The sequence below is a fragment of the Lycium barbarum genome, chromosome 9 (assembly GCF_019175385.1).
Source record: "Lycium barbarum isolate Lr01 chromosome 9, ASM1917538v2, whole genome shotgun sequence".
Classification (NCBI taxonomy): domain Eukaryota; kingdom Viridiplantae; phylum Streptophyta; class Magnoliopsida; order Solanales; family Solanaceae; genus Lycium; species Lycium barbarum.
Genome location: NC_083345.1, coordinates 75,361,570 through 75,387,983, shown reverse-complemented (window position 1 = coordinate 75,387,983; position 26,414 = coordinate 75,361,570). Strand labels below are relative to the sequence as shown.

At 40.1% G+C, this 26,414-nt stretch overlaps 1 long non-coding RNA gene across 2 annotated transcripts; it reads right to left on the bottom strand.

Annotated features, from left to right (window-relative positions):
- Positions 1 to 15,760: 15,760 nt before the first annotated feature.
- On the bottom strand, positions 15,761 to 20,412 carry LOC132608982 (uncharacterized). 2 transcript variants are annotated; one of them, XR_009570633.1, is made up of 4 exons: positions 20,035 to 20,412; positions 19,357 to 19,590; positions 16,791 to 16,914; positions 15,761 to 16,094 (listed from the first exon to the last, which is right to left on the bottom strand). It is a non-coding gene; the product is annotated as an uncharacterized LOC132608982 (long non-coding RNA). The 2 variants fall into 2 exon arrangements; XR_009570634.1 differs by lacking the exon at positions 19,357 to 19,590.
- Positions 20,413 to 26,414: the final 6,002 nt, after the last annotated feature.

The window sequence follows — 26,414 nt, the reverse complement described above, 5'->3', positions numbered from 1 at the left end:
TATGAGTATGTATATGAGGTAATGCGAGTGACCTTTTAAAGTATTTGAGATTATTAGTAATGATATAGAAGATGGACAAAATATATGAACATACTTTTGCGATTGGAGTTTCGTCGAAGCTGTGTGAGTTCTCTAATTATGTTTAAGGTTATTGTGATTCTCTGGACCTTTCGAGATGTGTATATGGATATTTATTGATGTATACAAGTGTGTATATGTATGCATAAGAGGTTACATGAGGTTGGAAGAGGATTAGAAGTTAAACGAAATGAATCGGAACAACTTCAATAAAATCTCGGACCCGATTTTAGTCTATATTGTAGGAGGCATATCTCCTAGTATATGAGGAGTTTTAAGGTGTTTCAAAATCCTAAAACGAAGTTCATCGAGTCTAGTTTTCAATGCAACAAGCCGCTTGTCAAAACGATATCGGGGTAATGAGAGATGGACGATACAAGTTTGATGAGCGGGGATTAAGACTTAAATGTTCACAATTTTTCAATTGTGGCCGTGTGGGCCCCACAAACACAAGGCAAAAATCAGATTTTTGCCCATGCTCAGTTGGGGGAACGTGCAAGACCCCTTGGGCAGAATCATATCCAACTTTGTTGACCAAAAGTTGCATGCCAACTCATTTTTCCCAATGCCACAAATTGAACAAGAGAGAGAAGCTCTCATCTTCTCCAACTAGAGAAAGAGAGCCACGGCCATGGAAGCTCCACCACCAAAAAAAAATAATCAGTTTTCTTCCTCAAATCAACTCCTCATCTAGTGTACAAGAACGTGTAGTAGTTGTTGGAAAGAAACAAGGAGGTGTAGCACCTCAATAGGGTTGAAGATTCGGCCAAAGTGAAGAACAAGTTATAAGGTAAGGATGATTATTGTTCTTGTGTTGCATGACGATTTGAATGTATAATTCATGCATGTTGTTATTGGATTGTTGTTGTGATTGAAGTAAGGGGTTGAGCCGTGAGCTTGGGAAGCCATGGTTGGTTTCATTTTGTATGTATTGTTGGTGAATTGAATGGGTGTCAACATATGTAAATGAACAAAGATTGTAGAAGTTGGTTTATGATGTTGTATGTTGGTATTGGACTGTTTTGTGAGGGAGTTAGTGAACTGTTTTTACTTGATATTTTGATTGTTATTATCATGAATTTCATGATGGAAATGAAGGTGTTTAATGGTTGGAGTTGAAACTAAAATCGTTTGTGAGTTGTTGTATGGATTATAGAAATGACGATGTAGTTTAGTTGTGTATGAATTGATGTTGTATTTGTCATGTGGATAGCTGGTCATAACCTACTGAAAATATATGAAAAGAAGGCATGAAATAATGTGTAAGAATCATAGGTGGTTTGCTTAGTATATTCGTAAATGTTTGCAAGAATTCCGAACATTGTTTAGGGACTGTTTTGGACATGTTGTGGTAATGGACTGTTTTCTAAAGAGTTTAAATGAGCCATGTGTTGTAGGCTTTAATGGAATCATGTTTAATCTCCTTCTACATGTATTGGAAATGGATTGAATGTGTTGTGGTTTGGATGAATGGATGAAAATCATGAAGTTGTTATAGTTGTGTTGAAGCCGTGTAAAGGGGCTGTTTTAGGGGAAATTATGGACTGTTTTCTGCCAAGTTTTGATTGTTGTTGTTATGAACATTGTGGTATATTGTATGTATGTTGAATATGTGAATTTAGGTGTTAAAGAAACAAATCAAATTGAAGTACGCAAGCAGTCCAAAACAGTGGACTGTTTTAAGGTTAGAAGCAAATTAGTGAATGTTGAATATTGATTGTTGCTATGAACGTGTAGTGAAAGTGAAGCTTAATGATTCAAGTTGAAATTGAAATGGTTTGTGGGTTGTTATAAGAATAAATATGATGCTGAAACAGTTCCGCTAATCGCATAAGTAATGTTGTAAACGTGTTGTTGTCGTTGTAATTGAAGTTGGAAAATTGCGAAATAGAAATTGTAGTGTTGTGTGTGCTGTTTGGCCGTGAGTATGGGACAGTTTTGAATGATGTATGGACTGTCCAAAGTCCCTTAAATCATGTTTATACAAGTTTGGATTGATACATGAAAGAATGACTAGCAATATTAGCTTGTAGCACTAGTTGGTTTGAATGCGAACGAAACGTCGTCTAAATGTTAGAAAGGGATTGTGAGTGTCAAAATACGTATCGAATTCCCTCGTAAACTAATCATAGCTTGTGATATCTTGATATAGGATAAGTACCATTGGGCAGCAAGTACAAGTTATTATACGACTAAACGCTAAAGGTATGTAAGGCCTATTCCTTTCTTTTCTTGGCATGTCCTAGACGTAAGTATGAAATGATATGAACCTTGGGGTAAATTCTACTCTCTAGTTCCAAACATGATTTGTGATCCTTTTCATTCTGTAATGTTATTGTCATGAGTTTATTATATGATTGACTAATGAATGATGCATAGAAGTTCCTACTCTTGAATATTTGCACAACTAGAGACATACTTGATCTCAAAGTTACACCATGATTAAAGTACGCATGTACATAAAATCTGAGATGTTCCTTGCTATAGTTAGTAATGAGATTTCAAAAAAAAAAAAAAAGAACCGAAGATGAATTGCATATGTGTGGTATCGCCGCTGGATTCTTGGCCGCGGTATTTGTATGTGTGATGTTGCCGCTGGATACTTGACCGCGGTATGTGTGATATTTACCGCTGGATACTTGGCCGCGGTAGATGTATATGTGTATATGTGTGATATTGACCGCTAGATACTTGGCCGCGGTAGGTGTATAGGTGTATATGTGTATCTGTTTATGTTTATGAGGCTATGATTTTAATACCGAGTCCCTTATTAAAGGGTCGGGACACGTTATATATATGTATGATTATAATATGATTTTACTTACCGAGTCCCTTACAAAAGGGGCGGGACACGATATATATGTATTTACGTATGATATGACTACCTTGTTATGATTACTAAAACTTATGATGAATTATGTGACAAGTAAGTCTTGGGATTTTTGGTCTTTGTACTGAATCTTATGCTACTCACTTCAGATATGTTTCTATTTACTATATTTCATGCTTTACATACTCAGTACATACTCCGTACTGACCCCCTTTCTTCGGGGGGCTGCGTTCATGCCCGCAGGTAAAGACGCTCGTTTTGGAGATCCGTCAGCTTAGGGTACCTATTCAGCTATTTTGGACTGCTCCTTTGTTCCGGAGCTAGCTTGTGGTATAACTCCCTTGTGTTGTATTCATATGTGTTTAATTGGGTACGGCGGGGCCCTGTCCCGCCATATGATACAGTCATTACTCTTAGAGGTCTGTGGACATCTTTGTGGGTCTGTATGTAGTTGTTGATGCGTTGTATGACTATGACTTATGTTTGGGGCGTACCCATTCGTAATGGCAGCCTTGTCGGCTTGCATATATATGTATGTTTGGTATGTTGCATATCGTGGCAGCCTTGTCGGCTTGCGTAGAAAGATATATGTTGTTGTTTAAAAATTGTAACTCCTCAGGAGACAGGTGCCTACGACATACAAAAAAAAAATTGACAGCTTTAAAACAACACCATACCTTTTTATACAAATAAGTTCATGACATACTAGTTATAAATGATTACAGTTAACCGGCAATATGAGTGCCCAAGTCGGGCACTAGTCACGGCCTACGGGGTTGGGTCGTGACACATATACCCTATTCCGGGCACTACGGTCGAAATTCGACAAAGGCAACAAGGTCACTATGAACCGAGCCAAAATCTTTAACACCCTCGAATGGAGATAGCTACATTAAAATTCGATAAGGCTGGGAATCAGGTGTCCGAACCTAATCTATGACAAGTGATTAGCTGAAAAATACCGGCCCTAAAAATGCCTAACGTGATTCGGAGACGTCTGAATTCACAAAGGATTAGATAAGTCCCACGGGCAAAAAACTCGATCAAGTTCCCGGACAAAACGTACCGGATGAAGAGAAAAGACAATATTCAGGCATAGTCCGAAATAATGACTCCGAATCTCTGCTTGTCCTTAAAACGGACCGACAATTCGAGCAAAAGTCATAACAAACATTCAAGCAAAAGAATAAAGAAAATCAAGAAAAATGCATGTTCCATTTATATAAGGTTTTTATACCAGAAACCCCTATGAAGTCAAAAAACAAAATAAAGGCTAAATACTGGCCCTAGTCTATCCGGTGTGGCTGGATCCGGAGTGTTCGAACACTATCCGCTCGGAATCTTCGGAGTCAGTATCGCTCTCTTAGCTTCTTCCTCGACCCTTTTAGCTTCGAGTATCAGGGCCGGGAGATCCGCAAATCCATGCTCGGCTTGCTCAAGTGTGATCCTCCGAGACTTCCACCGTTCACACTCCACCGCAATCGTGGCATGAGCTTCGGCAGCCTCCACACTCCTAAGGGCTTCTGCCAAATCGGCCTCATCCTGGGCTAGCTTGGCCACCAGTTCATCCCGCTCTTCATCGAAGACCCATTAGATTTGAGTGGCCGACTCGAGCTCGGCTTTGAGAAGGTCATTAGCCTCGGCCGTCTTCTTGAGTTCGGTTTTCAGCTCGTCACATATCCGGGCCCTATCCTCGGCTTTTTTCTCGAACACCCTCATCTTCTCCTTGTACTTAGCACTATCAGATTCAAGTAGCCGATGCCTTTCGGCCATGATCACGGCATCAGACTTGACCGAGTCAAGCCCTTCCCGGAGTTGAGAGATAGTGGTTTCAAACTCACTAAGCCTCGAAGAAAAACGAGCATTGTCTTGGATAAGGCCGACCTTGTCCGCTTCTAGAAGCCGACTTTTCTTGACCATTTCGGCCAGCACATTCTCTAATCGAAGGTTTTCAGCCTTCGCCGCGTCGAGCTCGGGTTGAAGGTTAGAAAGGGCAACAACTCGGTTTAATTCTTCTTTCTTCACCCGCAAAAGGTGCTGGAACTTCTCCGTTTCTCGACCTTGGGCATCTAGCTGGCCCTTAAGATCGTCAACTTCTTGCTGAGCACAGATGAAGGCTTCGTTAACAAGCACCACACTCTGTAAAATAAAAAAGAAGTTAAAACTCGGATAAACGGGAAATTAAAATTCCCAATGAATTATGCAAGGATGGCTGATAAACTTACTCGATTGCCCGCGTGCATGCCCTCGTTAATGAGACACTGCCAGGGGACTCCGTTCATCTTCCGATTGTCCGAGTCCGAGACGATGGGCCTCAGGTAGCTTGCTACTCCCACCGGACGAGATAAAAAGCTGCAGTCCTCAGGGACAGTAATCACGACCGACCTTGTCCTCCTAGGTTCCACACTTGGGGCCGGGAAGATGCGCACCGGGCTATCCCTAGCACCTGTCTCGGTAAAACGACTAGCCGCCCTCGTGACTCGAGGGATAGGGAGATGTCCAAAACCGACAGCTTCCCCCGTAGCAGGAGGAGTATCCGAGAACATGTCATCAAAATTATCCGACTTTGAAGCTGGAGTTGGAGAACTCGGAGAAGCCTCAGTAGCCTCGGTAGAGGCAGGGATCTCGGAAGTTCCACAAGTCTCATAGCCAGGCAGTTGGCCCACATCCACTGGAACTTCGGTCTCGGGGACCGGATCAACTCTCGGATCGGCTTCGGCAGCTGGCGCACGCCCGGACCTTCTGGTCCTTTGCAGGGGGGTTCCCTCGGATGAACCATCACCTGAAATATCAACAAATTCAATCGACCTTAGAGTAGTCGGGTAATGAAATTCTTCCCCACCTGTGAGCAAAGCCGGAGCTGACGGTCCCTCCCCGGCAGAAGGAAGTGATGAAATAGTGGTACCCTCCTCCGGAATAGAAGCAACAGAAGGGGTCACACTGATCCTCCGAACGAGGAGCTCGGGCTCTGTTTCGTCTCTTAGAGTCCGAACGATGCTCCTCGTCCTCTTCTTCGGTTTCTGCCCTTTGTCCGAGGGCTTTTTTCTCTTGTTGGCGACAACAATGATATGGGATGTACCCGCAGAATCGAACTCGGGTGCCGACGCAGCGGGTTCGGCCGCTGGCTCCGGTCTTGGGTTCACCAAGCCCTTGGGTAAACTTGAATGTCAAAGATTGTTACACCTCGGAAAAATATTCCGTTGGTACACAAGTGAATGAACCAGTGAAATACGAGTATCGGGTTAATGATGACTTAAGGGCATTTTGGGAAAGAGTTATAACGTCCCTTAGATTGCTAATGAAGTGTTAAACAAGTGTTAAGAAGGTTCCATAAGGATTGGAGATCAACGAAGTGATGAGAACAAGTTCAGTGGACTGGTGAGTTTTACGGCACATTATACGGACCGTATAATGGACTATAAAACCATCACAGCGAGGGTTGCTCACTGGTGCAATTTTACGGTCAGTTATACAGACCGTATAAATTTTTACGGCCCGTATAATGAACCGTCAAATGGTCACAGTGAAGGGTGAAGGAAAGTCACTTTTTACGATCAATTATACGGACCGTATAACGATTATATGGACCGTCTAATGGACCGTATAATGGACCCCGACAGATCAGTGATGGGTTATTTAATAAGGGACCAAGTTCATGAAATCATTTCCACATTTCATCCTTCTCTCTAAAACTTCTCTCTACATTTATTACATAAGTTTTCAAGGATTTTAAGCCATCCATAACATAAACCAAGTGAATCAAGAGTAAGGAAACCCATTAAAGGCCATTCAAGTCAAGAAATCCAAATGGAGAAAAACTAGGGTTTTTGCTCAAGTGGAGTATTATCAACTAAGGCTTGTTACTACAACTTATAAGGTAAGATTCATGATATTTATATGTTGTTTGAGGTATTTGAGAGTTAAAATGCTTGGACATTAGAAGAGTATAGCAAAATGGGTCATGAATGATGAATAGTGACGTTTTGAGAAATAGTTCGAATTGAATCATGATTGTTGTTGTGTTGTGACATGAATGTGTTATAAATAACGTTAAGACCATGAAATAGACATTGTAAATGAATGGACGAGGTTGGGTGTTGTGACCATGAATATGGATAAATGAAAGTGAATTGAGAAACCTAGATAATGTGGATGATTAATGGCCATTGTTATGATATTGTGAATGTGTTGTTGACGTTTGGAAGTTGAATTACGATATGGAGGAATGTCGTATAAATAAAGGAAATGCTATCCGATTTTCTCTAGCTTTAGCCATGTGTGCTAATTGTCGATTCTAATGATAGTACGACTTTAATGAAGGTAGAAACGTGAGCATCCAAGGAGTACGTGCAAGTGTCGAATAGTTCAACGAAAAGGTATGTAAGGCTATCCCTTCTTTCATAAGGCATTGTTCTTTGGCCAAACCTCAAATCCTCTATAAGCTTATGATGTCTTCAATGACTTATATTCCGAGCTACTAAGCTCACGATGCTTGATATGCACTACGATTGTACTAAGTTCCTCACATGACGAATAAACCTATAATATAGATGTAACGATAATGGTGATGATAGTATGATGATGAGAGAAAAATGATGCCAAAGATGCTTATGAGCTATTATATATGTATATGTGCCTATGAAGGGCAACAATGGGACCCCGAGCTTATAATGCCGGGTAGAATATATGTATATGAATATGTATAGAGTATGTATATGATTACGTAACGCGCGCACACATCTGCAGATGGTACAGATAACCCTGAAGCCTTGGTAGGGCCAGGTAGATATAACCTTGAGCCTTGGTTGGCCAAGTATGTATGAAACACCGAACCTCTATGGTCGGGTACGCTATGTATGCTTGTATATATATATATATATATATATGCTATGTAAATGACATCATTAAGAGTACGAATATGTTATGTATATGAGATGTAAATGATTATGAGGGTAATTAAGTACGGATATGGATGTATGTATGCGGATACGCAATAGAAACGGAATGTCTCTATGGAAAGCAAGTAAGTGCCATGATGATGATATTATTGCCCCCCCCCCCCTCCTATGCTACTTCACATGTGGTTCTTTATGCTTCTATATCGATGTTGATCATGCTTTACATACTCAGTACATTCTTCGTATTGACGTCCTTTTGTTTGTGGACGCTGCGTCATGCCCGCAGGTGCACAGGGAGACAGACTTGATCCATAGCAGCTTTCTCAGAGATTACATAGCAGAGCTCCATTTCATTCGGAGCCATAGATTTTGGGTACTTATTATTTTGTGTATATAGTTATGGGCATAACAGGGTCTTGTCCCGCTCATGTGATATGTATACTCTTCTTAGAGGCTCGTAGACATGTGTATGTGGGTAGATGTGTTTGGCCTTGTCGGCCTATGTTTTGTATATCATTTTGTTGCCTCGTCGGCCTTGTACATTTGATGTGGCATAGATGCCTATGATGCTATCCAAGATGATTGTCGCCTAACGGGACTAATATGATTGATGACTAGAATGCATGACTTGATTTATGAATCGCCTAGATATTATGTGAATGTGTGTTAAGGGTTTCCCGGGTGGGGTAGCACCGGGTGCTCGTCGTGGCCCCCTAGTCGGGTCGTGACAAAGATGTTACGAAAGGGAAAGGTACAAAATGCAATGAATACCGATAGAAGCAAAGTATTACTATGGTTTTGAGCGACCCATCGGCCACGCGACAAGAGTCCCCATGTCCGTGCTTCATGGGTGTGTTGGCTAAGGAGAGCACTAACCCATTCGTTGATGGTACGGACAACCGGAGGTATCCACGCCAAGGCTGGTATAAAGAAGGGGACAAATAGTGAGAATGTGAGAGGACTAGTGTTTGACAAAGCATTCAAAAGTAATTATTAAAAGAACTGAGACTTACGATTATCATTCCACCTCTCCGGGAAGGGCATATAGTTGGCCAGAATAATGTCCGCGGTCCTCACCCGTACGTAGCGCTCCAGCCAACCCCGGTCTCTATCTTCATCCATCTTCGAAAAGATTGGGTTCCGGCTTCGCTTAGCGAGCTTTATTACACCCCTCCCCCCCGGAACAACCTCGGGGAATATAGCCGGATGAAGTGAGCCAGCGTGAACTCTTTTTTCAAGTTATTGGCCAACAACCGGAGGTAGGCCACGGTCCTCCAGACAATCGGACCAATCTGGGCCAGGGTTACATTATAAGTCCGGCACATATCTAAAATAACCGGGTTGATCGGGGGGTCGAGCTTGAGTGTGAAAGGATAGGTGTAAACATATAAGATGCCCTCCCGATGGTCGGTGATTGATTCATCAGGTCCGGGGGCAAAAACCAGTACCGGACGATTATCCCATCCGCAATCAGCCCGGACTAGATCAAGTTTGTCCTCGGTAATAGACGAGGGGTACCGTCTTACATCAAACCCCCTATCGGAAACCAGAGAAGGTTTCTCAACCTCGAAATCCTTGTTATAGTTGGGTTTAGACGGTACAATGTCCAAAGCAGTGGGCTCAAAGGCGATTTTTCCCTTGGGTTGAGAAGTTGGCTCGGTTCCTTGAGAAGAAACCGAGGGAATATCATGGGAGGTGGTTTCGTTGTTAGCAGACATTTGAAAGTTATGGAAAAGGAGATTTGGCGAATTCGAAAAAGAAGTTAAAAAATAGGAGTAAGGATCAGTCAAGAAAAAAATTCAAAATAGTAAGAGTAAGAAGAAAAAGAAGCAGCACTTTCTAAACAAAAATAGCTAATGAAGAAGTTGGTGGAGCTGGTTTCCTTTCACGCAATATAAGAAATGAATCAAAGGGGATAAAACGGTTGAATCAGCAAGAAATATGAGATGGAGGATGATTAGAAGTGATGAAATGAAGACGTAAAATAGAAAAATGAAGAGGTGGAAGGCATTATATAGATATGGGGATCGAGGCGGTTACAGACCCCAGCCAACCGGGGAATGCCACGTGTCTCACAATTAATGAGAAGTGATTTGAAACGACGTGCGTTACGGCGGTTGTAAGAGTTGACCATCCGGGATGAGACACGTGACTGATGACAGAGGGACGTGATGCAACTGTTCCCGCCAAAATGAAAAGATAATAACGAGTATATGGAACCACCGGTTTCATGATTCATCCACTTCCCGTTACTCCGGTAAAACTACGGTCCGGAAGTGTGGGGACTATCTGTATACGGTAAAAATCGGACATATGCTAGACCGGTGAGATCGGAGATCGAGGGAAGAAAGAAACAAGCACGAGCATGAAGACTTTCTTTCGAACCGGAGAAATGCTTGATTCGAAGAAAGCGAAGGAAATCGTTTGGTCCGGTTTCTCCATAGCCGAGTTGATCGTGGCCGTTGGTCCTGTTGATCATGGCCGTTAGCCCGGTTGTTCGTGGCCATTGGTCCGGGTGATCTGTTACACAATTGCAACGCGTCAAGACCGTTCTGCCACATTGTACTACCTATCGTACGTGTGTCTGACCGTACGACCCAACCTTATCCTTTTAGGATTTTTCTTTATTCAAAAGGGTTTTATGTTGTATGAGGCCCATTCTCTGAAAAATATATAAAATCTCCCCCTCTCATTCTCTGATTTTGGTCCGGATTTAATGTGTTCTTCTTTAGCTTTATTCAATCAAACAATACTTACATTATTTAATACATACATTTAGTGTAAACCATCGATTATTATTCACTTGCTCATAGCATATCAATATCCATTTTCTTCCAATCAAATAAATTAAAGCTCATCCACATATCCTATACCTCTTTTACAAATTCAATTGATTACCTAAATTCGGGGGAAACAGTTTAGCCGATGCCTTTCCCTCGATGGTCTGGACTCCGGCTCGAAATTCTTTCGCGATCTCTCCGAGCATTTGCTCATATTCACGGGCCCCGGGGGAAGCTCGAGTTGGTCATCTTCTACCCGAATCTTTGACTCGTATCTGTTATGGACATCCGCCCAGGTCACAGCCTCGTATTCCAGCAAGTTTTCCTTTAGTTTGAATGAGGTTATCGAGCTCTGAGGATTGAGCCCTTTGGTGAAAGCTTGTGCAGCCCATTCCTCCGGAACCGGAGGGAGCTCCATTCGTTCGCTCTGGAATAGGTTGACAAATTCACGCAATAACTCATCATCCCTTTGGGCTATGTGAAAAATATCCGCCTTACGGGCCTGCATCTTTTTGGCACCAGCATGAGCTTTTATGAATGCATCGGCGAGCATTTCAAAGGAAGTGATTGAATGCTCGGGCAGATGGCCGTACCAAGTCAATTCTCCCTTTGACAGAGTTTCCCCAAACTTTTTCAGCAACACGGATTCAATTTCATCCTCTTCAACATCATTGCCTTTTATGGCACAGGTGTATGAAGTCACGTGTTCCTGAGAGTCCGTTGTGCCGTCATATTTCTGGATATCCGGCATTTTGAACCTCTTCGGGATTAATTTCGGAGCTGCACTCGGAGGAAAAGGCCTCTGAATGTACCTCTTTGAATCCGGTCCTTTCAGAATAGGCGGAGCCCCCGGGATTTGGTCCACCCGAGAGTTATATGTTTCCACCCTCTTCTCGGTCGAGTCTACCCGCTTCGCCAATGTTTCGAGCATTCTCAGAACTTCGGTGGATGAACCAGGACCGGACCCATTGCTCTCGACCATCCGCGTCTCGTCCCTTCTGGGTTTAGCAACACCTTTCGTCCTCTCCGGGGTCATTTTATCACTTTTGCTTTGCAGCTGGGCTATTGTGACTCCTTGTTCGGCAATAGCTGCTCTCTGTTCCTTCAACATTTCAAAAATTAAACGTAAGTCAATATTATCATCCGGGGTATCCGGTACTTTCCGGCCTTGTGTCCGGGATAAAGTAATTGAATTGTGAGTATTTAAAGGATCAGTGGCCGGCGGGGCGGCGTTCTCCTGATTCACTGTGTTTTGCAGGTTGAGGCCCTCACTCGAGTTAACGGCGTTTGGATCGGCGGGATTTGCTAGTAATCCTGGTGGCCCACTGTCTTCATTTTCGGCCACAATCTCGTTGTTGTTGACGTGACCAGATTGTCCACTATTAGCCATTTGGTCCGTTTTAGACGAACAAAAGATTTTTTCAATCCTAGCGGGTAAGTGATAGAAATCAAGATCAAAGACCCCTATTATCCTAGCCCCACAGTGGACGCCAAACTGTTTACCCCGAATTTAGGTAATCAATTGAATTTGTAAATGAGGTATAGGATATGTGGATGAGCTTTAATCTATTTGATTGGAAGAAAATAGATATGGATATGCTATGAGCAAGTGAATAATAATCTGTCACACCCTAATTTCCCTAGGGTGTGATGGGCACCCGACCCTTACTTAGGGCCGAGCAAACCCTCTGACCCTTAGTGCACACATAATCTTTTTCGACTTTTAAGGATGAAATACATAGTACTTCTTTCAGAAATACTCTTTTTCATCGTCCTCAAGTCAAACAAAATCTGTAATCATAATTTATAACAAAACACAAAATGACACATCGGCTGACGGAGCCGCTTACAAGACTGACATCCTGTACCCACGACTCTGTCTGCAAAGTCTCTAACATTAATCAGAAATCATAACATATGTACTCTGACTCGGCAACACTCCGAAAGGAATTGGAGCTCGCCAATCCAGCTGAAGCATCTTCTAGCAATGTCCTTTACTCATCTGGGTGTACCTGCGTGGCATGAAACGCAGCGTCCACAAGAAGGGACGACAGTACGAGTAATGTATCGAGTATGTAAGGCATGAATAATAGCCTACAAGGGATACATAGCATGAATAAAGAAACAAAGGAAATGTAGAGCATATCGTGAGATAAAAGAGCAACCTGTACATATGAGTGCCTTTTGGCAGGTACCATGCATGCTTAGTGGTGCGGAACGTGCAGCCCGATCCATATATATATATTATATTGATGCGGAACGTGCAGCCCGATCCATTTATATATTATATTGCTGCGGAACGTGCAACCCGATCCGTTTATATATATTATATTGCTGCGGAACTTGCAGCCCGATCCATTTATCCATATATCCCGCGTCCGGGCATCCCGCTTCCGGGGCGATATCATATTATACCAACTGATCAGGTGGCTATGCGTCTATAGCGTCTCACCTTTACCCTTACCCCATATGCATATACATATATCATGTTCATGTATCATATACATATATCATGTAAGCAGCATGCAGGAGAGCCCAAAGAATGTTATGTCTCTATCGGAGTGACGTAAGGTCGGTAACCTCCGAATATATTATGGAATAATCATCATGGCTTTGTCTCACCTTGAAGGAGAAATTATTATAAGATGAGACTAGCAACGAATAACAGCGTTAAGAGAACATAGAATAAGATCATAAATCTCATAAGGCGTCGCTTCATATACATATGCACATAGAACAAATTTTTAAGACTCGATGGGTACGTACATAAATCGACACTTGAGAGTCATAAACACGTTTCAAGTCAATCCGAGTTAGTATGAAAAAGTTATGGATGTTTTAGTACAGAACCTTCTATGGACGTTTCAGAAGCTATTTTTGGAAAATCAAAGCAATAATCATATCAAGTACCTTTCGAATATCGCTATGGATCAAATCAACATAGAAATTTTGGAACCACACACTTGTATCAAGACATAGCAAAATAGTTCTTCGGAAGTCAAGAACATTAGCCATCCTAGTGGCTCTAAGAATATGAAGTTCTTTGAAATCATACATATACTTTGTCTGTTTGTCTCACAAAGATCATGCCAAAAGAAAGAAAGGGTAAGCATTACAATACCTGTTCCACGTCCTATTAGCTACGCTTAATTGTCCAAGCCCGCTATCGCTAATCTACATTCAAGAAGATTTACACAATCATTAAACACATCATCACACACTTGTCTTAGTTTTTCAAACAAATTCACTTATAATCTGCCGAAATTTCGGCAGCATCTCCCCTGTAAATACACCATCCCCGAGAATCTAAGTCGACCAATTTAACAACAACAATCCGAGAATTCCACTCGGCCACATTATCAACAATAATCCGAAATCTTCCAAACTTAATAAGGGCAACAACAATACATTGCTTTCTTCCAAATTCATGAACTACACCAACAATCTACACTTTAACAACTTCATCAATCAATTCAAAATACATTCTAACGTTAGTAACTTCTTTTACATAATTCGACAACATTTTACTTATATTCAATTCAATCACAACAACCAACTTACAACCTTCCAATCTCAATAAAATCAACACATTTTCCACCTCCAAATTCATGCTTTATACCTACAACCACACATTGACAACATTATCTTCACAAACACAAGAAACCATGCTAGTGTCATATTAATTTCTTCAATAATCCCACAATGATTCCAACTTCATTTCAATTCATCAAACCTTCATTTTCATCCTGGAATCCACAACTACAACAATCAAAATACTAAATAAAATCAATTCATCACATCTACACAACACCACCTCTATTCGGCCACAACCATACACATACATATTTCATGAATTCCATCCATTTCTACATACAACAACATGCATAAACCATCCATAACATATATAAAAGAAGATTGAACCTTACCTTCCTGCACTTGTCTTCTTACTTGGTTAGGGTATGTAAATCACCCAAATGAACGCTTGGCTTGCTCCAACAACTCCTTCATGTTAATGAGGACCTTCCAATTAGTTGAAATGCTAGAAGAAAATAATTTTTCTTGGTCAATTTCCCATGGTTCCAATTCGGCTAGCTTGGCCGAATGGTTCTTCATTTTTTCTTCTTGGAGTTTCATGAACTTGTGAGGGAAGATTATGTATCCAATATATATATATATATATATATATATATATATATATATATATATATATTATTTAGCCTCATCAAATAGAATGTGGACACATGCCCCTTCTCCCTTTTTCTTGAAGTTTCTTAAAATAAAGGATAATTATATCCTAATTTGTCATCTTCACCTACATATGTTATTAATCCATGTGGGACAAGGCCCATACCTACCTTGGCCGGCCACTTTGGCCTATTTCATGAACTTTTATGAAATTCCCATTTTCCCCCTAGCCTTCCACAATATTACCATGAACCCTCTTATGAATTTCTCTTTTTACCCTTAGCCTTTCCCAATATTTTCACACTAATAACCAACTTGTATATTAAAATACTTTGGAAAATAGTCTTGCCCTTAACTTACCACGACTTCCTTGAAATATCCGAATGTACAAAATACGGGCTATAACATAATCGATGGTTTACACTAAATGTATGTATTAAATAATGTAAGTATTGTTTGATTGAATAAAGCTAAATAAGAACACACTAAATCTGGACCAAAATCAAAGAATGAGAGGGGGAGATTTTATATATTTTTCTATTACAAAGTTCTAGATCTGAAGAAGCCAACCCTTGAAAGTACGGTAATGCCCCTTATTTATAGTTTTGCCTTATGGGCCTCATACAACATAAAACCCTTTTGAATAAAGAAAAACCCTAAAAGGATAAGGTTGGGTCGTACGGTCTGACATGTAACATCCCCTTTGGAAGGATACCACTTACAAAACAAAAGCTAATTTCACACTTACAGTGTTTAGAAGAAAGTTATGCCAAAAGATCTTCACAAAAATATTTAATAGCGGAAATAGGCCCATGCGAAAAAGGGTTGAAAGTGCGACATTTTTTTTTCATTGTACCCTCCGAAAAATTTCTTAGATGAAATACAATATCAGAGTATAAATTTAAAACGGTAATTCCCTTCTCAAATAGTCAACACATTTAAGAAACTTTGTTTGAAATTATATTTTCAAATCAACACCATTGCGGGTCCATAAGATACACAAAACTCAAACTTGCGATTATCATAGAAACTAGTATCTTCCTTTGTACATAATTACAAGGAAAAATGTAAACCCAATACATGGCATGACTTGGGTTGGTAGCACAGCCTAAAATAGCAAAACAAGTCACCAAGTTCAAGTTACAAGCATATGGTCTTGCGTCCAACAAGCCTTCAAAATTTCATACATAAGTGTCACACATGGATCATGTACAAGTCCCCAAAATTTACAAGACCTAGATGCATATGCAAATGTGATCTTCACTAAGGCTCCCAAAAAGTCTACTCCAAATGTCCATCTTCACATCTCTTCCCGCACATTACCTACGATAGAAAACAACTATCGCTAAGCATAAAGCTTAGTGGTGTATAAACTTTGGGCTTGGAGCCATTAGATTCTCCAATTCCCTTGTCCGTCGTAGGTAGCTCAAAAAGATAACAATAAACCAAGTAAAAAAGTATATCAAAGTATCAAATACCAACCTTGAAGACTTTCAAAATATCGATACTAATATTCGAAGGCTCAAGTCTCAAGAAAGCTTATTATTCAATTCAAGAGAGTTTGTCAAATAACCAATTTCGCCCAACATGTACGTCATGCCATCACACCAAGCACAATCAATATCAAGATGGGCCGAAGCCCCAAATCAAGAAGGGTCATCACCCAATAGTCAAGAGAATCAAGAGCCATGTTAAAAGTGGCTTTCCACTCGTACTCGAAAATGGATGAAAATCCATCATCAAGACGAAATGTAAATCCAAAGTCAAGATGGGCAAGATCCGAATCGAGAGGCATGCCGATATCGATGACAAAGTCACCGTAACAAGAAGGACAAAGTCCCAACAAGAATGCAAAATGATCAAGCAATTCGTACAAGTGGGCGATTTAGCGAAAGTTGTGCAACACTTTAGATAACAACCATACCATGATATAAGATGAAGAGTAAGGAAACAACCCATCAAGGTACTTCAAAAATTCTAGAAAACAAAGACATTCCAAGTTCAAGTTTATACACAAACCTTGGCATTTTACCACACCACAAGTTCTACCACAACTCGAGGAGTTCAAATCGTCTACGCCATAGACCAACCAAAGTCCACTTCGTCAAACAATTCCTCTTAGCTTGTACAAGAGAATATATACCTTAAATACACAATCAAATATCCACTTAAGTTCAAAAGTCTCAGCACATCGAAACTAAACATGAAATCAGTGAAAATCAGCCTAAACTATCAAAACAGGAATTCTGGACAACACTACTGCCCTGTACTGTCACTCAGTTTCAAAGGGGTAAATGGCAAATATTGACTTTGTGGCCTTAATGAAGGTTGTAGATATATGTCTTAGGGTCTTAGAGAAATTCGAATCACTCCTATAGCAATTTTGTACAAAGAGATATGCTCAAAATACTAACAGCTGTACATGTAGGTTTTGCAAAACGAAAATCTTGGCAGCACCTGCCCTGCAACTCTTCGCCCCTTTTCGAGTGAATACGAGCAAAACTAATTTTTCAAGAATGAACGAAAGTTGTAGGGCTATGAAATAGATTTCTAGAACATCTTGAAGCACTTAAAACTAAGCTTTATACAAGGAGTTATGCTAAAAACACTAACAGCAGTCCAATCCAAAAACGGGTTTGTAACTTACCTCAATCGTGTGGAGTTGTTTGGGGATCAACCAAGGCAAATCTTGATGATTGATTTAGTGGGTGAATGTTATGAGAGGAGAGAAGTTTTTGGTCTTCTTTTTCTAGAGAAAAACTAAATTATAGAGGTAACAGAAATAAGAGACAAGGGATATATATCTTACTTGATAAGAATGGAAAAAGAATAATAAAATAATTTGTATCTTCCTTGATAAGAATGAAAGAAAATAATAAAATAAAATAAAATAAAAAGGTTTCCCACTTTTATAAATATCTAATCCTTTTAATAAATTTAATAAGATAATCATAGTAAGAGTAGTTTATATAACTACACCATAACACTTCAAACAAGTTTCAAATGTCGTCAAGTTCACATTCGGGGAGTGCGAAGTAAAATATACCCTTACTATCAAGGTATGGTCAATCCAAAAATTCAAGAGCAAGTTAAAAAAAAAAAATTGGGGTGTTACATGACACCCGTACGATAGGCAGCACAATGTGGCAGAACGGTCTTGACGCGTGGCAATTGTGTAATAGATCACCCGGACCAACGGCCACGATCAACTCGGCTATGAAGAAATCGGACCAAACGATTTCCTTCGCTTTCTTTGAATCAAGAACTTCTCCGGTCCGAAAGAAAGTCTTCATGCTCGTGCTTGTTTCTTTCCCTCAATCTCCGATCTCACCGGTCTAGCATATGTCCGATTTCTACCGTATACAAGTTGGTGGAGCTGGTTTCCTTTCACGTAATATAAGCAATGAATCAAAAGGGATAAAACGGTTGAATCAACAAGAAATATGAGATGGAGGACGATTAGAAGTGATGAAATGAAGACGTAAAATGGAAAAATGAAGAGGTGGAAGGCATTATGTAGATATGGGGATCGAGGCGGTTACAGATCCCAGCCAACCGGGGAATGCCATGTGTCCCACAATTAATGAGAAGTGACTTGACACGACGTGCGTTACGGCGGTTGTCAGAGCTGACCATCTGGGATGAGACATGTGGCTAATGACAGAAGGACGTGATGCAACTGATCCCTCCAAAATGAAAAGATAATAACGAGCATATGGAACCACCGGTTTCTTGATTTATCCACTTCCGGTTACTCTGGTAAAACTGCGATCCGGAAAGTGTGGGGACTATCTGTATACGGTAAAAATCGGACATATGCTAGACCGGTGAGACCGGAGATCGAGGGAAGAAAGAAACAAACACGAGCATGAAGACTTTCTTTCGGACCGGAGAAGTGCTTGATTCGAAGAAAGCAAGGGAAATCGTTTGGTTCGGTTTCTCCATAGCCGAGTTGATCGTGACCGTTGGTTCGGTTGATCGTGGCTATTGGCCCGGTTGTTCGTGGCCGTTGGTCCGGGTGATCCGTTACACAATTGCCACGCGTCAAGATCGTTCTGCCACATTGTACTGCCTATCGTATGATTGTCAGACCCTACGACCCAACCTTATCCTTTTAGGGTTTTTGTTTATTCAAAAGGGCTTTATGTTATATGAGGCTCATAAGGCAAAACTATAAATAGGGGGCATTACCTTACTTTCAAGGGTTGGCTTCTTCAGATCTAGAACATTGTAATAGCAAAATATATAAAATCTCCCCCTCTCGTTCTCTGATTTTGGTCCGGATTTAGTGTGTTCTTCTTTAGCTTTATTCAATTAAACAATATTCATACATTATTTAATACATACATATAGTGCAAACCATCGATTATTATTCACTTGCTCATAGCATATCCATATCCATTTTCTTCCAATCAAATAGATTAAAGCTCATCCACATATATTATACCTCATTTACAAATTCAATTGATTACCTAAATTCGGGGTAAACACAATTAAGTTGCATTGTCTCAAAGGAAATAAGACATTTTAAAACGCTTGTCAAAATTCATAAATTAAGATGATCACTTCAAATAGGTGTACATACTTGGACAAAGTCGGAAGCTCCGGACACCATAAGATCAGTGTATGCATTAAGACCATACTGCAGCCGACGAATTCCGATAGTGAAATAGGTATTGGTGAGGTCATCGCTGTCGGCTACAACGAAGAACAAGCTATTGCTCAATATGTCTTTCGCTTCTCCTTGTCTAACCAATTCCTTAAGCTTCCCAATGTATTCTCTAAAATGATCTAATTGTGTTGATAGAGGTATGACTGACTGATTTATTTTTTCAAAATAAACCGTGAATTAGAAATTAGTTTCCACAAATACTGTACCTTCAATCCCAATAAAAACTGAGAAAACAATAGGTACCTTGTACGGAAGATCGAATCGGTGAAATTGTACTATCACCCATACTTTAATTTAGAACTTTTTTGGAAAAATATTTAGAAAAGGAAATATGTATAATAATCCTTCAAGTTGTATAGTTTCATATAAATTACGTTAATTCGCTAAGTTTTGCATTTGATCTAAAGGACATAATCTACAGAGTGAGTAAAATACCGCAAGGATAGCTGTTTGAGGATCAAATCCACAAGCTCCTGATGTAAAGCTTACTCCAGTTTTAATACAACACGTATTTGGTGTTCGAGTAAACAAAAAAAGTCTTTTTAGTTTTAGAAGGTTTAAATGTAAGATATGCTAATGGAGAATATATACCTATCAAGTCGGAGGGTGTCTTGGAATTGCTAAACCTTCCAGAAGGTTTTCCACCCATGAAGTCCTTCCCATATGGTTCAAAATTACATTTAACAACTGTCGTAATGTGATTATTATTTCCTTGATCGACGATAGAATCTCCAAAAGCAAAAACAGCCTTCACAGCTGCATTCTTCGGTAGCTGCAACTTTCCTTCGCAGGCGACAAATAACAAAAACAAAACATGAAACAAGACCATCTTATTATGCAACAAAAACTCAAAATAAGCGGACAACATTTAGTAGATGTATGCAAGTTTCAAACACTTAGTTCCTAATCAACAAAAAATTGGCCTGGTTGGGAAAGCTATAAAATAATTTTGAAGTACTTGAGTAGTGCTGGAGTTTTTGTTTATTTATAGATGGCTAGAAGAATATATGTTATATATATTATTGACTAATTTGAGGCCTCGGTCAATTGGTCTTTATTAGGTTTGTTAATTCTGTCTTAAGTTATATTAGTAATTACGGATGAGGCTCTGTCACGACGCAACTCGTAGGTTGAGCGGGCACCCACACAGACCTCTCCGGTGGGCGAATCCTTCCCTTATCCAACATCCATTCCAACATAAGTAAAATGAATAAGAGGAATAAATAGTTTCATAATATAAATAATTACTAAAGCGGAATACTAATAAATAATCCCCCGGGATCTGGTCTGAATAGTACAAGAGCTACTAATACAAGTCTGAATAATAAAAGTCTAGAATACTGATATTGTCTCAGAATAGGAAATAAGACAAGTAATATAGCGGAGTCTCCGGGCAGCGAGATCCATCCAATGCTCACCTTGGGAACTGTGCAAGCTAAGCCTTGGCATCTGTCATAACCCAACCGAAGGGCCATAACTGGCATCCGGAGCTAACCCACCGAGCACCCCTTATTATACCTTTACCATCATATTTAGGTGAGCCACATGGCTAACTCGTAATTTCTATGCATCGAGCTACGACACTTTTATATCAACATCATTAACTATGCCCGTATGTATATATATATATATATATACAAGACGACAAGACTATCAATAATGATATACAAAATATGAGCCGACAAGGCTGAGAGATATCTAGCTATACGCATCTGTCTACGAGCCTCTAGAAAGAGTACGTAACATCATAAAGACGGGATAGGCCCCGCCATGCCCATATAAATACACAAAAGAATAGTACTAACGGCTGTAGCTCTGAATCAAATGGAGCTCCTCTAGGAAATCTCTGATAAAGAAGCCTAAGGGTCGAGTCTGTCTCCCTGTCCACCTGCGGGCATAAACCCAACGTCCACAAATAAAAGGACGTTAGTACGAACAATGTATTGAGTATGTAAGGCATGAGTAATAACATTATAAAAACATGAAGGATAACATAAGATAGAAGAGCCAATTATACCTCTTGAGACGCTGACCATACTTACTTACCCTTTTCTCTAAAGAAGACCTTCCATACGTAAACATATACATATAGTAATACCGTACCCGACCATGTAGGTTCGGTGACATCCGTACCCGGCCATAACAAGGCTCGGTGTTATCCGTACCCAGCTGATCAGTGGTGTGTGCGCAATAGGTATCGTACCCGGCCATATAGGCTCGGTGTCACAACATAGCTTTATATTTATATATGACTACACAAGTAAAAACAACATCATCATCCTCATCACTATACCTTTCCTTACCGAAACAACTATCGTAGGATGAGATCAATAGTATCATAAGAGTATCAAGGACTATGAGCTTTAGCGCTTCTAGGAATGGGGTCATCATGGAAGACAATATGAATTTCATGTACAGGTGTACAACAATGGAATCATGCCTTAGAAAGAAGGGTTAGCCTTACATACCTTTACGTCTTTTTAACTACTTATGTTCTCTTCCAAAGCCCGAAAAATCTACATTCAAGAGGGTTTATACCACGGTTAGGTCTCAAAGACACTATTACGTTCAAACTAGTATAATTCGTGAGCTAGCAAAAAATGGGCGGCATTTCCCCTATTTCATCTACTTCTATCAAATTCCCCAAACAACTCCCAATCAACAATGACATTAACAATAATACCATAATTAAGAGACTTTATTCGAGTTATGCTCCATTCAATCCCCAAAACCCCTTTTCATAATCAACCCACAACAATAACTACAACAAAACATCATATGCACTAGTATACAACACTTCCTCATCATCATTATTACCACCCATAACAATATTATACTTCATAACATGCAAAATTATAACTCCAGTCATTTTATAGCTCATAATATCCTCAAATTCATACTTGAACTCTCTTTTCATATTTCTTCCTTCAACCAAATGGTACAACAATCAAAAAACCTTAACTATATGTAAGAGATGTAAAAACTTACCTCAATCACACAAGAACACGCTTTGGATCAACCTACTCCACTAAAGTGAAGTCTCCAACATCAACACCAAAGGAAAGCTTGAGCTTCACAAACCGTACCAAGCTTCTTAGCACTTAAATCTCTTGATCCTCTTGGATTTAGCATGAATTAGTTTATAAACTTAGAGAGAGGGTTTTGGAGAGCTCTAGGATCTGAATTGGGGAACTAATGAACCCAAATGAGGTAAAACGAAATATATATAAAGCGTCACTTAAAATCCCATCGGGAGATTTGACAGCCACTTTGATGGATCGTCAAACGTCCTGTGCAAATGGACCGTCAAATATTCCAGCCAAATAGGCCTCACTGTGATTGTTTCACGGTGGTGGCTCCACCATTTGATGGGCCGTCAAACACTGTTACACCCCGTAGGTTCGTACGTGAAAATTTATAAGTGTTGGACGTTCTAAGTACGGTTGCTGGAGTTACCTTCAAGGATATATGAGATTATATGCTCCAACCTTATGGTTACGAGGGTTTAAGTTCATATAATAAGCTATGGAAGATTCCGGGATCAATAAAATCGAAGAAAATAAGTTTGTCGAAAATTTGGAAAAAGTTGACAGAATTTTGGGTCAACCTTGGAGGGGTATATCTCCTAGTATATTAAGAGTTTTAAGGTGTTTCAAAAGCCTAAAATGATGTTCGCCGAGTCTAGTTTCCAATACAACAAACCGATCGTCGATATGATATCGGAGCAGAAAATTATGGACGTTACAAGTTCAGCCGACAGAGCAGAAACGCGTGCTACAGTAACTGCTACAGTAACCGACTTGCTACAGTAGCTGCTACAGTACCCCGACCCGAATTTGAACCAATATAAAAGGGGCTTGACCCCTCTTTTTTAAGCCAAAATTTCTTCCAAACAATTCCAAAATGCTCTAGAAAGTTCCCCAACTCTCAAACCCAAATTTCAAGCCTAAATCAACGATAATTCCCGAATTCCGATTCAGGCAACGTATAGTTGCGAGTATAGAATCGTATAGAGACGCATGTGGTTAAAGTTTAAGGTGAAAAAAGGTGAAGATATAGTGAGATTATCAGGAGTAAGGTATGAATCTCCTAATATTAATGTTTATTTTGGTTTATTTATGGAGATAAAACTGTCAAATAGCCGTATAATAGTTTTGTTAGTGGATATATGGGATAAACCCCATATGGGATGTTTATGGAATATTTTGGTGTTGAGAATATTATGATTAATGTTAGTATTGTTGTTGTTGTTGGTTACTGAATTACTATTTTAGGCTAGGCATATAAACAGGGGAGATGCTGCCGAAATTTCGGCAGATTCTAGAAAGATTTATTTGAAGGACTAAGACAAGCATTGAGTAGTTAAAGTTAAGGAGACCAAAAAGGTATGTTAAGGTTAAACCCCTTTATTTCTAAAGGCATGATTCTTTTGTTATAAACCTTTGTGCCATATCCATAGCTTCCACAAATGCTAGAAGTCTATGAATCTCATGGTCCTTACAATATTATTGAGCTTGTTCATGATCTTGAGACTATTCTTTGTGATTAATATCGCCTCATAATACTTGTTCTTTCGAGGTGAGATATAGCGATGATGATTCTATTTCTAATGCTATCTAAGTTCATGGTTCTCGATACTCTCTTGACACCATCGATTTCGTCTTACGATGGTTGATCCTTCAAGGAATGATATAGTGGTAATGATAATGCTAATGATGATGTTGATTTCATTTATGTATTATTATGTATATGTATGTATGTATGTATATATGTATGCATTGCATCCCACTGATCAGTAGGGCATAATATCGAGTCCCGCAAGGGCCGAGTACAGATAACATCGAGTCCCGCAAGGGCCGAGTACGGATATGACAGATGTATGTATAGTAAGTGAATGTGAATGCATAGGTATGTATGTTGTATATGGATGTGTATGAAATGTTTTTCCTGTAGACGAGTAGTTTACATGATAGAGACCTTAAGAAGAGTACGACGCATAATTACTTACTTTATCTTATGTCATATTTATTCTGATATCATACTACTATTCATGCCTTACATACTCAGTACATTGCTCGGACTGCCGTCCCTTCTTGTGGACGTTGCGTTCATGCCCGCAGGTGTAGATAGACGAGACGAGGATCTTTCATCGTAGCTGCCTTCAGGTACTGGTCTCGAGTGGTTGCTCCACTTCTTCCTGGAGCATTGCCGAGTCCGAGTTGTATATGTTTTTTTTGTGACAAGAGGGTATGTTGGGGGCCCTATCCCTACTTGTATACCTCAGTCATGTTCATAGAGGCTTTGCAGACAGTTCCTGTGTACAACTTAGTCATAGTGTGACAGTAGTAATGTCGGCATCATGGGTCTATTGTACATTTACTTATACATGATATTATGTTCCTATTTAGCCTCTTGATCTTATTGTTTCCATTTGAGACACGAAGGATGTAAGTTATAAGTTGGTTCGCTCAGTTCCAGTAAGGTGCCGGGTGCCAATCATGCCTTACCAAGGGTGGGGTGTGACAAAAACCCTACGGTCCGTCAAACTGCCCCTTCCGATAACTTGCTCGCTTTGATTCGTTTGACTTTCAAGTCTTTATGGAACCTTCATGGCACTTGTGTAAGACTTCATTAACTATATAAGGGGCCTTATAGCTCCCTCTCGAGGCGTTACTAAACAAGGTATAACTCAATTGATGCGAAATCCTCCCAATACGTGACTCAAATTCTACTTCCTTCGACGAACTTAATTTCACCGATTCATATGACTCCAAAACCTTAAGTACGCACTTAAAGTTACCAAATACTCTCCTTAACTTTATAAGAACTTCATGTCCACTTTAGGCTTGCGTTAGCCTACTCATAATGCAAATGACTCGAAATTTCCAAGATGTAACATCCCTCCCCCCTTAGGAACATTCGTCCTCGAATATTAGACTCTTAGGGATTCTACAAAAATTTCGTCAGAGTTTCCCCTGTAATATGCCACTACCATCCTATCACAGCAACCCAAAATATACATCGCCTCACAGGGCTACAACAATCAACAACAATAATGGCCACACACGACCAAGAAATCATTGAAAGAAAGCATTACATACCTGAGGACAATGGCGCCTCTGTCTAAGTCTCCTCTGGGGGTGGAAATAAATGGGGATACCTGAACTTCATATCTTCCTCAGCTTCCCAATTCATTTCCTCTCTATTATTGTTTTTCCATAGAACTTTAACTGAGACCACATCTTTGGTTCTAAGTCTCTGAATTTGTCTGTCTAGGATAGCAATGGGAACTTCTTCGTAGGACAATTGCTCGGTGACTTGGACATCATCTACAGGTACAATTCTGGAAGGATCTCCAATGCACTTGCGAAGCATCGATACATGGAAAATCGGATGGACGAATTCCAAATCTGAAGGCAGATCTAACTCATAAGCCACCTGGCCTACCTTGCGTATAATCTTATAAGGCCCAATATACTGAGGGCTAAGCTTGCCCTTTTCCCAAATCTCATGACGCCCTTCATCGGCGACACCTTCAAGAATACCCAGTCATTCACTCGAAACTCTAAGTCTTGTAGAAGATTATCTGCATAAGATTTCTGATGACTCTGAGCTGTTATTAATCGATTCTGGATAAGCTTGACCTTTTCTATGGCTTGCTGGATCAAGTCTGGCCCTATTAGTTTAGTTTTTCCCACTTCGAGCCACCCAATTGGTGATCTGGACTTGCGCCCGTACAAAGCCTCATACGGGGCCATTTGCATGCTGGAATGATAACTGTTGTTATAAGCAAACTCAATAAGTGGCAAGTGATCACACCAACTACCTCCAAAATCGAACACACACGCCCGTAGCATATCCTCGAGAGTCTGGATGGTACGGTCGGCTTGTCCATCAGTCTGTGGATGAAATGTTGTACTAAGACTCACCTGAGTCCCCAAACCTTCTTGAAAAGACTTCCAGAAATTGGC